This window comes from Limulus polyphemus, unplaced genomic scaffold (genome assembly GCF_000517525.1).
Source record: "Limulus polyphemus unplaced genomic scaffold, Limulus_polyphemus-2.1.2 Scaffold1400, whole genome shotgun sequence".
NCBI lineage: Eukaryota > Metazoa > Arthropoda > Merostomata > Xiphosura > Limulidae > Limulus > Limulus polyphemus.
In genome coordinates, this window is record NW_013667010.1 from 224,818 (window position 1) to 239,719 (window position 14,902).

Consider the following 14,902-nt stretch of genomic DNA (forward strand, 5'->3'; position numbering starts at 1 on the left):
TATTAGTGGTGATAGGTACTTAGTTCTATCTTCATCATGTATTAGTGGTGGGAGGTACTTAGTTCTATCTTCATCATGTATTAGTGGTGATAGGTACTTAGTTCTATCTTCATCATGTATTAGTGGTGATAGGTACTTAGTTCTATCTTTATCATGTATTAGTGGTGGGAGGTACTTAGTTCTATCTTCATCATGTATTAGTGGTGATAGGTACTTAGTTCTATCTTTATCATGTATTAGTGGTGATAGGTACTTAGTTCTATCTTCATCATGTATTAGTGGTGATAGGTACTTAGTTCTATCTTTATCATGTATTAGTGGTGGGAGGTACTTAGTTCTATCTTCATCATGTATGATAAAGTTTTTCAGAGTTCTTAGTGAAGTATTTTTAAATTTTTTCTGGAAGTAATCTATTGATATGTTTTGAAATCTGTCTAACAACACAAAAATGTTTGCATAATTGTGTAGGAAGGCTGTGTTTGTGAATCTAGAAACTTTGTATGCTATTGTTATTATTGAATTTTGATTATCTGTAGCTTGTTTATTTGTGATTTGGTTACATTTAATCACGCTGAGCAGGTATACTTTAACACTGGACATATGTATGTTTTATAGATTTTGAGTATTTTTTCAATTGTTGCCATTCAGACGTCGTACGTCAGATTTTGTTTCTAATTTTGTTTACATATTTAGTCCAGTTTAGCTTAATCGTAGTTTAGGCCCAAGAATTTGGCTGTTGTAGCAACCTGGAGAAGAGTTCCATAGAGGTATAATTTCCATAGCTTGTAAGTTGGGGGTATGAACACAGTTTCAAAATTGACCCCCCCCCTAGATCCCGCGGAATCCAGGAGCACAAAACCCGATTCCAGATTCGAATTCATTGACCCTAAAAACCTACTGCTAGACACTTATTATGTTGCGTGGGAGCGTTTTTGTCCTTCCTTCCTCCCTTGAAGGAGGGGCATGCCTGGCAAGTTTGGTCCTGCTAAGTTCATAACTATGGGAGGAGTTTACGAACAAACAAACACTCGACATAAATTAATTTAGGATAAGAGTAAGCCATTTTTTTCCACTTTTATAATAAATACTATCTGCAATAACCCAGCGTTCCAGAATTTGGCTGGGTGAATTTTTAGATTTTAAACTTTGAAGTTAAATGAAAATCAAAACAACCACACTTGTTTACAAACAGCAATCAGTACTTTTATTACAATCATTCGTAAAACGCGAAACAGATGACAATTACAACTGTTTAGGGTCGAAGAATCACACAAATAAATAAAGATTCGTTTTGTAGAATAAACAAATAAATAAATCCAGACTTGAAAATAGAATTATAATCAGCTTTAAACAGATTGGTAAATGCAGTTGTAACTGGCACTCTAGTGACGATGAATCTCTGCATGGAAAGGTCACCCGATGTCGGTGGTCCGTGCCTGAACAGTAGACAATAAAGTAAGTACAAATGTTCTGAATATTACTAATTACAGGAACAACTAAAACTTACACAATCACTTATCTTCGCCACCATGTGTCGGTAAAAAAACAAATGTGACAGGAAGCATTGTGTTGTATTGAAGTTATTATATCACACTTAGTTGGACTATTCAGGTTCATATTCATTTCCATGGCTCATCCTCCTGACTCCCGACCAGTACACGTCTGGGTAGTGACCCTCAAAGTGTAACTTGCTGGACACTAAAATCATTGGAGTGACGAAAACAGTCACACTTGATTGCTGGCTAAAAGTTGGTAATTCCTTACGTTGTGGGCCCGGCATGGCCAGGTGGTTAAGGCACTCGACTCGCAATCTGTGGGTCGCAGGTTCGAATCCCCGTCCCACCAAACATGCTCGCCCTTTCAGCCGTGGGGGCGTTATAATGTGACGGTCAATCCCACTATTCGTTGGTAAAAGAATAGCCAAGAGTCGGCGGTGGGTGGTGATGACTAGCTGCCTTCCCTCTAGTCTTACACTGCTAAATTAGGAATGGCTAGCGCAGATAGTCTTCTTGTAGCTTTGCGCGAAATTCAAAAACAAACAAACAAACCTTACGTTGTGGTTATATATATGTAGGCACTAGTGGAAAAATTATAATCAAACTATAAAATTTCAATTTTTAATAACAAAATTTAGAAAATGATTAAAAATTCACATCTGATACCACACCACAATGAAAGTAAACCCTAACTAAATGTAATTAATGCACAGGAAACTGTTTTGTAGTTGTAGCAGATTTCGACGCACGAGCTTAGATTTGCATGAACTACACTTTGAATTATATATATGGTTCACGCTTACACGGAGATTAATTTGTTTAATCAAATGAATACATGTAGTTAATACTCGAGAAAGTACTCACTTTTCAAATTTTGTTCTTTTCTGTATCATTCGTATTAATTACGTTCTATTTCTATCGTTAATAAGTTAAATTGTTGCACATAATTTTACTAAAAGTATTTATGTTATTCAACCTAGAAATATCACAATTTAACAGTACAACTGGTTTTATGCTATGAATCAATGATTGTAAAACATTGTTCGATACGTACTATATTTCTCCTTACAATTCAGCCAAGTTCTTTGTCGTTTGAGCCTCTAATTTTTCTATATAAGCCTATATAGTTTTAATAATACTCATATTGGAACTTAGTGAAACCAAGCCATGGTTTCTAAAGTTCTGTCTGTCCCTTTTTTCTCTTTCAGGTATCGTTACCTCATTTGCTGCATGTTTGAGATCATTGTCTTGCTGGAAGACAAGTCTTGTTCCTGAGGGAATGACATGATGGATAAGAATTTAATTTTACCTATCAGCAGTCACGGTGCCACCAATTTTGTTAGGTCTCGAATATCACTGGTTGAAATACAGTTCATATTTTTTTCTGGTCCCATATCATGCTTCACTGTAAACGTAGTTTGATCGTGATGTCTTTCTTCTCTCTGCCATCGAATTAATTGTTGTCAAACAATGTGGATTTGGATTAATCTGTAAAAGCACCCTCTTCCAATTTTTTGTTCCATTGTTTGAAGTCTGGTGTCTATTTTAACCTAATCACTTTGTGCTAATAGGTATTTTGCTGTTCTGGGGGTAATGTACACCAGTAATTATAGCTAGATCTTTACTTGATTGTCGTATATTACGTAAAGAGCATACTCCGAGTTATTTAACATAATTTTTGAAGAGTTTGGGTTTTCTACCTCAACTCTACTAGTTTCACGTGTCCTCTTCAGAGTTTCCATACAGCCACCACTGAAACATGAAACTTCGCCCCACTTGACTGTATGTCGCAGCCCTCACGAGCCAAAACTTGTATTTCTACATGTTTGTCATGTGCAATTTTTATCCTGGAAGCCGTGAATAAATTCACAGCACTACTTTTAGAAATACCTTATCTTTTATAGAAATTATACTGGAACGGCATTGTCTGATTGGTTAGATGACAACCAGTCCTTACTGTATACTATTAAATGTGACTGTACTCTATCGTAGTTAGTTTTCATACAGTAAAGGGAGAACAACACGATAATATTTACCTATTATACCCATTTTATTAATTGTTTTAATAATTATTTTGAATGCTGTATATTAATCTAATACAAGCACACATATATATATTCATACCTGTCATCTGATTCCTTACATATACCAGTACGTGCTACCTCTCCCTCTATAGAATATCAGCAGTTAATTAACCAACCCAATATTTAGTATTCCAGGTTTTGTTAGCTGATTATTTATATAGAATGTCACATGTCTGTTGACCTAACTTTTATATAGCATACCACGTCTCACATAGCCGACTTCCTATGTAGATAATAATATCTCTCATTTCACCTCGGTAAGAATAAGCAAATGATATAGTTTAAAGATAGGATGACAATCGATTTAAGAAAGATTTTTTTTCTCCAATCAGTAACAAAAACTGGGAGCTTTAAGCTCTAAGTTTATGGAAATTAAACTACATTTTGATCAAAGACAGTTTACCCACATAGATCAGAACTAAAATTCAATCCTGTAATGAATATAGCTAATTCAATATACATACTGTTTTTAAGTTTTTATTTATAATGATTAGATTGCATTGTTTCATCACTTGTATAACCTTGTAGTTAGCGATATTTTTGGACGTAATCCCAATATCTCACGAGATTCGGCCATCTTAGGAGATTTAGATAAACTCTAACACTGTATACTAAGCTAACAATGTAAAATAATTATATAATATAATTGTGTCAATAAAATGAATAAAAATAGATTTATTAAAGATTCTAAACAACGCTGTTAATGAAAGTAACAATAAAGAAATAATAGAATATAGCCTACTTATAACACATATAAACACTAGTGGTTTACTTTATGCACTTCATGTTCCTCCCGCCCTTCCTTTAGATACTTAATTGTATATCTTCATAAACATATCAATCTTCCTTTGAATGATAGCTTATCTTCCTCCAAAAATATGTCAATCTCTCTTCAGATAAATGTCTATCTTGTTTCAAAAATATGTTAATTTTTTTTTCAGATACACATATATATATGTTTTGCCCCCCCCCCCCAGTGGCACAGCGGTATGTCTGCGGACTTACAACGCTAGAAACCGGGTTTCGATACTCATAGTGGGCAGAGCACACATAGTCCATTGTGTAGCTTTGTGCATAAATTAAAACAAACAAACAAAACCTATTTTGTGTGTGTGATTGGGAAATCGGTAAAACACGAATGGCTTCTTTATACGTGATCAGTTGGATATGTACATATAAATATATATATATATAATGATTAATATTATACTAGTACAGTATAATTACACACATTATTGATAAATACTAACTAAATACTCAATTCTTCTTTAAAGGTTCATTAATATTACTAGTATAATGTATAAAATAAGTTTGAATATTACTATTTATATTTTACACTTACGAAGATGATTTTGCTCCGTTAGCTTATTATACGGGTTTAGAACTAACCCAAAACTCCTAAACTGGCCGAACCTCGTGAGTTATTATTGACATTAATTCCCACATTATCATTAACGGCGAAAGAACCTAACAGAAGATCCGGTACATGCTAATCATGATAAGTTTTTGATATCCTGTGTATTATTTTATGACGTTAAGTATTTCTTGTCAGTTTATCTGATCAAAACGTTTTATGCAGAAAAACAACCAAATAATTATAAAGCGGTCAGCAATGTGAAGCTTGATATAATAATAATAAGAGATAAGTTGTATAGGAGGGTAAACCATGTAAAGATGTAATGCAAAAATGGGCAAGCTAAACAAGAATAAATTGAGGAGTAATTGCTCTCTTTTTTTATTACAACTGGAACAAGAAGCAACACGAATGTAAAAGGGGGAGACCAAGTTTTCCCCATTTTTATCTTGTTTAACTTGCCCACTTTTACATTACATCTTTACACGGCTTTCCTTCCCATATAACTAGGTTCTTTATATATATATATATATCTTTATATGACTGACCTTTTTGTTCTAACTTAGCTAGTTTTATATCTGTAAAATAATTTGATCAAATACCACTAATGTTTCTGTAACCAATATCACCTGCTTCTATTATTTATAGGTGTTAGGAAGATGTAAAGTTTACACTTCATGAAATAGTAGTTTATACACCAAGATATTTTGTACGTAGAAGCTAATGAGTTCTATTAAACAAACTGTGGTCATTTTTATGTTTAAAAATGTTAAATAACTTTCTTAGAAAATGGTCATATTTTTTAATTACATTTACTGTATATTAGCACAACTATTTTGTAAAATAAATTAACATTATATATATCTTTATTAAAACCCGAACAAACTGCGTTAGTCCACTTAAGCATTCTGGAAAAGAGCAAGAAAACAAATGATCAAAACAGCAGTATTTTTACTATCTATCATTTTTATGTTTAAAAATGTTAAATAATTTTCCTTGAAAATTGTCATATCTTTTTTATTACATTTACTACGCCATTACAATTTCTCAAAATTTCCATAAGACCCTAGGCCATTAATTTATCAGTTTAATCTAATACCTGTGGAGAGCAATTCACCATTAAAGTTATAATAAAAAACAGATATTCATAATATCCTAATATGTGTTCTACAGTTGTCAAACCAACAACATTCCCCAAACGAGATTAATATCTACCAGTGGAATTTTGTTTCGTGCCCGTCCTCCTTTGTTTTCTATATGTTTTGCCTCTTCAACAGTTAGAAGAAGAACAATAATTATACTATTTTTGACTTATTATTTCTCTTAAGGTAAAATAGATATCAAGCTGCTGTTTTCAGCGTATTGTAAGAATGTTTAGAATTGTTCAGAAACATTAGAACAGCAACATTCCAGCATTTGGAACAGTTGTGACAATACCCCAGCGTATTGTAAGAATGTTTAGATATGTTCAGAAACATTAGAACAGCAACATTCCAGCATTTGCAACAGTTGTGACAATACCCCAGCGTATTGTAAGAATGTTTAGATATGTTCAGAAACATTAGAACAGCAACATCCAAGCATTTGGAACAGTTGTGACAATACCCAAGCGTATTGTAAGAATGTTTAGATATGTTCAGAAACATTAGAACAGCAATATTCCAGCATTTGGAACAGTTGTGACAATACCCTAGATTTGGCCACAAGTCCAGTCCTGTGTATATGCCTCAGTAAAGAGATTCCACCTTGGCTGGAGTCACTAAATTGCCTCTTGATGGAATTAACTTCATTAATCTATAGGTTACTTTTTAGTTCTGACCTATACAGCTAGTTTACTTTTAATCAGAAGTTATTAATTTTTAATGCACAAGTTCAAAATTAAACAAAATTATGAGAAAAAATAAGAAATTAAATAAGGTATGAGAATTATCGTTGTGGCAAATGATTCAGAATGTTATTTAGAATATATGTACAAAAAATAACAAACGTTATGACCACAGCATACTGCAGGTTTAGACCAAACTTTCAGTTACAACTACAACATCTACTTTCGATTAATTTGAGTGTATGAAAATGAACGCAATGCTGCTGAATTTTATCTGATGGTGTCTGATGCATTCCCTCTTGCACGATATCTAATGAACACTCATATTCCATTACTCGTTAAATTACAGTCATTTCCTGATCGTGCGAAGAGTCGACGAAGAAATTTAAGCTTTATTCTTTTTTTATCTTCACTTGTCTACATCTATTTAAGTATATATATATATACACAGCACATACATACACATCAGAAAAGATATAGATAAGTACTTATTTATGTTTATAGGAAAACAAGAGTAATTACGAAGTCAGAAGAAAGGAAACGTGTTACAAAAGTAAATTAAATCAGCGGAGGGGGGGGGGAGAGAAGATAAATTATTATAACTAACATCTTGATAACGTTAAACCACTTTATGTTGTTTTTTAATTACTTCGTTCCTAAGCATTTGAAACAATTTGTGTGTTTCACTGCCTGCATCATAATGTTTGAAGTTTTATCGGTAACAAGACTGAAACGGAAACAAAGTTCATTTTAGTTCCCGTTTTTTATATAATTGTAACATTTAAATACACCACTGATCATTTATACGACCATGAATTTGTTTAATAAACATGCTGAATCAATAATTCATTTGATTAACATAGAAAATACACAATAAGATCAACAGAATCCTTGCCTTAAAATAAGTTAATACCGTTCAAAGATAGGAAGCGAAACAAAATGAAGCAGGCTGATGCAAAAAAATTATGTTTTTTTTTTTTTACCTAGAATTTTGATAATACATTATCTGTTAAACGATTTACAGAAGGGATTACAAAAAAAATATTTGTTTCAATTTTATCACAGGCTGCGGAACCGGGAGGACAGTGGGGGAAAGTTCCCCAAAATTTGACCAGGTAACGTAATATCCCCCTGAATAGAGAATAACGATTTGTGTATAATTATCATGCAAAGTCATTGTTTTAACTTTAACGATCACTCTTAACTAGCAAATAAGGTGCCCATACATTTATGATTGTTCATTGTTAGACAATTTCACATTATTTGTTCACTGTTGTTAAGAGAGTTTTATTACATCTGTTCAGTATATTATGCACTTTTAGTCAATCTGTTCATGATGTTAGTTAAGTTTTTCATTCGTATTTAAGGCACCAGAAAAACATTACTGTTAGTTAATAGTTCGGTGATACCCCAAGTCGAACTTTAAAAAAATTGTAGTAAGTTTGTTGAACTATTTCTTTGCGTGGATGAGAGGCTCTCATTATCTGAAAAACTTATTTTTCAAAGTGTGAAATTATATTTTCAAAGGTATGTAAATTCTAATTTTTTTATCCTTTTTAAGAGTCTCCAAACACTTATAAGTCTGCTATACTTAGGTATTTATCTTGAAAGAGTTGATTAGACTGTTAATTCAGATCTTTGTACCTCCAAAAGTCTTTTTAAAAGAGCTTGATAATCTACGATTCATTGGTTTTAAAACTTACAAGACTTCCTATTTTACAGTATTTTCGTAATACAAATAAAGAAGCTTCTTTTGTAAACGACACTATATCAGTTGAGGTGTTAGGTAAAACCATTACAACACGCTATTCAACAACGTATCAGTAAAAAAGAGCGCGTGCAGAAATAAGCGCTCAACTGTCACGACGACCAAACGTCAAGAGAGCTTCTGAACAATTCTCGAGCGGAAAAGCTCGAGCCGGTCGTGATGGCTTCGGGTAAACGCGTGATAACCTCTAGCTTCATCGTGAGGTTTTAGAGACGATATCTTTAAACATCCGTTGTGATACTTTGTTCCATTGTGTTTCAGACTTTACGTAAAGTCTCAATCAGAGCTCTGTATATTGTGTTGAGTTTCAAAACTGATACTGATATGCAACGTAAAATGATCTAAGTAACAATACATTATTATTATGAATCCAGCAACCTTTTATAGCTCTGTTACCTTTTATATCATTAAGTATCAAGATCATAAAGAGTTGAATTTTAAACAGGAGTGATAAATATATTTGAGGGTAGTAAAAAGGCTTAGAGGTTGCCGTCTATTAGAACACGTGGCAACATTCTATGTGTAAATGGTCGTAGGGGTTACCTTGTAATATCTTTAAAATTCTAAATTTTGCTTCAGTCTATTAATATCATGAAACGGTAAGGTGAACAATAGTTATAAAATAACATAAATGTATAAGATAAAGCTACATGTTTTTTCGTTGTAGTTATCATTGCGCAAATCCAAATAGAAATCAAAAACCTGATGTGCATAGTTGCTTTAAACGATTTTTCTAAGTATAGATCCTGGCTGATGATCAGAAATTAGATTCGCCTGATAAAGGAGGAGGAGAATAGGTTGAAAATAACAACTTATTAAAACCACAGAATAAAGGCTATATATACTTCAAAAAATAGAACGAGGCTTTTAAAATTCGTGAGTAGTATTATTTATACATATTTTACTAAAATTAAACGGTGGAATTGAGAGGGACTGTTGAAATGTTTTTCAGTGTACAAGCTGTTAAGTATGATAATTTCGAATGGTCTGAAAACGAGCTAAATGATAATTTAAATTTAGTAGTTAAATATATACCGATATATCTCCAATTTATGATATTTGCCACCAAGATTGATACACACAGTTTTCTTTTTTAATGCAAATATGTTTTAATATACAAACAACAATACAATTTACAATAACAGTTATTACAAATAGTCATTACACACAATGATTTATGTGCAAACATTTTACAAACTTACAAGCAATATAAAGTCTTCTTTCTAGTCTGAAACTTCCTTGATATCTTATCGAGGATTCACGATGAGCGAGTTAATTACGAGTTGATGTAGGTACAATTTGGTTAACGGAGAGCTAGCCAGCTTTGTCTTTCGTTATTCACCAGCCACACACGCCGAGTTTTCCACCGTGAAGTTATATAATGTTTTCGTAAACATACTTATGTCCGATGAGAATCCACTGAAGTTAAATGATTTGTAATGTTCGAACTTTGTAAAGGTTCCTGGTCAAATATCTGAATTCTTTCGATTGATACGCATTATAACAATCACAGTTATAACTTTCGAAGTTTATAGCACACTAATTATAGCAAACTAATAATATATACTCGTTTTTGGCACGTCGCGTTGGTTATATTTATAGGCGTGTGGAGAGTTTCTCGAAAATTCATATTATGTAACAATACAAAGCTACATTAAGCGTTTATGTACATACATATATTGTTGATTCTTGCACTCGAGAATCTTCTACAACTTTGGAGAATAGGCGGGAGTTTCGCAATACATATTTAGCTGTATAAGTTATGTACACTTGTATAAATAAATCTAATTCAAGCAAACATCAATATTAAAACAAATATATAATAATAAATCCGCTACAAAGCTTAATTATATGGCTGATAACCTTTTTATTTGTTTGTTGTACACAATGGTTTTGTACTCACAGCGTCCTTAATAGCATTGGAATCATACTCACCCCAAAGTATAGGCAAAACTACCATCAGTGTTGTAATTTATCCAACTAATTTAAACAGTTTTTTTGTAAGTTCATTACATTAGCGTTGTAACGGGAAGAAACATACAATTTCACTGGTAGCGAAACAAATCGGTAAATGGAGGGCTAATAAACCCCGAGTTTCAACTGAACTGTTTATTTTGCCCCGAAATTCAAATAGGTTGTATTTAAAATGAAGTTAATCCGTGTGAATAAGAAGCCGTAATGAAAACTAATTGTCTTGTGAAGATTATTTAAAGATAAGAACAATGTGGCTGATGATTAACTACAAAAAAAATATTAACCGTGAAGCAATCCTAATGTTCGTGCTATTTAAACTTCACTAAAAATTTGTCATACTTTCTTGTTTGTTAAAGGAATGAATGAACCTGAGAAGAGCATATTTGGTGTCGTCCTATGCGTGACTGGTGTTTTGGTTGCAGAAAACGTGCTCAATTTTCTGATATTAAGTCCTAGATTGTGTATTTACAAAGAACTGTTATTGTGTGAGGATAATAATGAAGGAGGTACACAAACGACCAGAACGCATCAGAGTACAAAGTATAGCTTATATAAGGAAAGCTACAAACAAACTAGTTAATAAAGAATGTATAAATATCCTTACTCATTTTCAACAAAGTAGACGACTCCTTTGAAACAATTTATTCGTGAAAGGTAGTAATTGTTCTATAATCACACAAGAAGTAAAAGTCTTACATTTAAGGTTTTCTTATGATCCTTGTGGCCGATCAAAATTATCATTATTATTTGAAAAACCCTATATAAAGATTGTTCTCTGCCTCTCCCCCCCCTACCTTCTCCTAATCACTAACCCTCCTCCCAGTCGTAAACACACAATAATCTCTTTTTCTTTATTCCTCGGTCCTCCATCTGTTGCCTGATAATCTAATATCAAAATATTTTTTTAAAATAATAAAAGACAAGAGAATGTTGAAATGATTGCAATCCAATAATAGCTACCATTATTTGAAGCTTCTCTTACATGCCTACTCACAAAAAAGAGCTATTATAGTTGGTTGGAAGTGAACATTGCTTTTTTCTTTTTAGTTCTTAACATCATCTGATCTATTCTTAAATTCTAACAAAACGTTACAAGGTCTTTTATTTTCAACTCATAATGTGGGTAAATTATTGATAAAATAATTGAACTTTCATATTCACGCTTATTGTATTAAGCCAATCTTATTGTTGGAAATGTAACTGAAAGTTTCTCGCCTGTTGTAATTGTATGTTACTTTGTACCTCACTATTGTTTTAATGACAGTTGGTATATTATTATTTTTTAAATGTTGTTTACTACAGTATTTTAAATTTTTTATTCTTATTATGTAATAATTAAAGTCGTTTCTGAAAGAATCAAAATCTCTCTCCTTACCAACATATTGAATGTGAAAATAAAACCAGATTAAATTAGTGTTTTGATTCAATATTACATTATCATTAAGTTTTTCGTGTTATTATATATATATTTGTTATGTATATCTTGTATCATTTTCAGTAGATCTTCTGACCCCCTATACATACAGGGCTGGAGACAATTGCCATACGTATAGCCACTGTTTTTAAAATGCATCAGTTTTAATAGTTTCAAAATGCTTCAGTTGAAAATGTACCGCACTTTATGAAAACTTAAGTTTTGTGGTTTGTAAAAGAGAAGTTTAGAATTAGCATCAGTGGTTAAGTTGAAACCGCATAAACTATTTCTCAGTAAAAGAAATATTTAAAGCAACTTTTTAAGTTTCATCAATAAAACAAAAATTACAGTGTACATATAAATGCCCGTTAAATGTAAAATATATTCATTAATAGCATTTTAAAACTAAAATTCTGCAGACAATAAGGTAGGTAAAATGCACACTTTAGCTTCTTCAGTTGTTTTTGTTTGTAGCTAAGCACAAAGCTGCACAATGGGCTATCTGTGCTCTGTCCACCGCGAGTATCAAAACCCAGTTTCTAGTGTTGGAAGTCCACAGACATACCGCTGTGTCACTGGAGAACTTCTTCAATTGAAAAAAAATGTTTAAATTAAGTCTTAAAAATGAAACACAAAAATCAAATTTAAACATTGTTGACTGAATTGATAAACATCCTATAAAATCGAAAAAACCCCATTAAAGTACTAATTTTTTAATCTTCTGATTTTTTAATAAGTAGATTCATAGCTATTGTGCGAAATTTGAGTCTTTGATGTTATCATCAAAATATATCGATATCAGTTTTAATTTTAAATGATGATAAACCTGCTTTTAAAACACTTTATTTTCACTCTATTTTATATAATAAAGTGACCAGATATATTTCATCAAAACTAGATATTATATCGGAGTTTCTGTGTGAGGGAAAGGATAAAAATGCCCTATATCGGGAGATTTTGTGAGTTCATTTAATGGTAAGTGGGAACAATGGAAAAAGAAGGTAAGAAAATTACTACTTTGAACATCATTCTTAACTAGCTCTTAAAATCATAACCCACTTCCATGTAAAACTGGTATTTGAACAAATAAATAAGTTAATAACAATAACAGTGAAAGTATGAGAACATATTTGCAATTCTAGTAACATCACGACATCTATACGATACTTAGGAAAACATGCACTAAGTCTTTTTCCACAACAAAGAGCCCTCAGTAGCACAGCGGTATGTCTGCGGACTTACAACACTAGAATCCGGGTTTCGATACCCGTGGTGGGCAGAGCACAGATAGCCCAGTGTGTAGCTTTGTGCTTAACTAAAAAAAAAAACACAACAAAGGTGCTTCAAACTTGAATTTTGATAAATAAATGACACTTTTTGGGACAATTTTCTTGTAGGAACACTAATCTATGACCAATAGTGCTCCCAAAGATCGGCTTCAGCTGACCGTTTTATTTTTATGGTGTCAGTGACATACTACTGTTTAATATCCGAACCCGAAGAACTTATTAATCTTATATGAAGTGATTATACCGTTTTACCTTGAATTAAGTAAGTTCTATCACAAGAAATAACAACCACAAAAGATCATAGCATTTTCTATAGTGTGTACATTTGAAATGATTTCCAGCAGTTTCATAAGTTAATGAAAATAACAAGTAATGCCAATAAATATATATAGAAACATAGGGAGATGGTGGGACAAACGAACAGACAGACAGATAGACCTTTACTGCCATACATTCTGCTATACAGAACTTGACGCTATTTAAGAAAACAAAACTTCACAACATTTTTTGAATAAGTACTTGTCTCAAATAAAATAACTCATTTAGAAACACCAAAGAAGTAGACAGTTTAGAAAGCATTTTTTCGAGAAAATTCGGATAATTACAGCATCATTTTAGTGATATTGTAATGCTAACCTGCTACATAGAATTAATAGAGCCACGGTGCCATAATGAAAACCAGTTATTGCTACAAATGAGTAAATGTTCGCATACAGTAAAAAAATATGAAGTCTCTTGAAAACCCACTGTACTTTCTGGTATGCTTTGATTATCTTCAGGACAAGTAGCTACAATGAGTTGACAGACACAATGCCTAGTTTGCTGTCATTATCTCTCCCCTTTCTCTTCCACAGTTCCTGGCTCCCCTTCCTGTTGATGACGCAGCTCAGTAAAGCTGAACCGGCAGGAACGCTGCTCCAGACCAATTGCCCTTACTATGTGCCACATAATTTTAGGTAGTAATGGCGCGTTTGAAGCTGGCTGTCAACTCGGGAGCCTGCTGCAGAAGTTTTTGTCAGTCATCAGAGGATTAGTTGATCTTTGACTCTTTTCACGTTTGCCCTTGGTGTTTTTTTTTCCATGATTTTTTTTTTCTGTGCCGAACTGTTTAATAAATCGACAGAACGTGCTTCGGTAACGAGTCATAACCAGCTTAAGGTATTTTATTTATATAGGCTGTCCCCCAGTCTTTGAGGACTTACACTTGTACCCAAGAGTGGAATGGCCTCATCATTCGTGGCTGCGCTGCGCGTGCAGCTGTAATTGCTACTTCCGTTTTGAACATTTACAAATACATGAACATTTCCACTGCTAGCTGTTGTACTGCGATCCGGAAGGGTCAGTGGAATGAAATATCTAATCACAGAAAATGTGACATGTATATCACATATCAACTGACTAGGATTAATCACAGAAAAGTGTCATATGTATATCACATATCTACTGACTAGGATTAATCAGAGAAAAGTGTCATATGTATATCACATATCAACTGACTAGGATTAATCACAGAAAAGTGTCATATGTATATCACATATCTACTGACTACGACTAATCACAGAAAAGTGTCATATGTATATCACATATCTACTGACTAGGAATAATCACAGAAAAGTGTCATATGTATATCACATATCTACTGACTAGGAATAATCACAGAAAAGTGTCATATGTATATCACATATCTACTGACTAGGA

The 14,902-nt window shown here is 32.7% G+C and overlaps 1 long non-coding RNA gene across 1 annotated transcript in view; it reads left to right on the forward strand.

The window, feature by feature from the left end:
* LOC111086757 overlaps positions 1 to 14,896 on the forward strand; it is a 26,803-nt gene extending 11,907 nt beyond the window's left edge. Inside the window, exons 2-3 of the long non-coding RNA XR_002611482.1 lie at positions 7,825 to 7,874; positions 14,059 to 14,896. This is a non-coding gene — a long non-coding RNA (uncharacterized LOC111086757). The remainder of the gene's footprint in view (positions 1 to 7,824; positions 7,875 to 14,058) is intronic.
* The last annotated feature ends 6 nt before the right edge of the window (positions 14,897 to 14,902 follow it).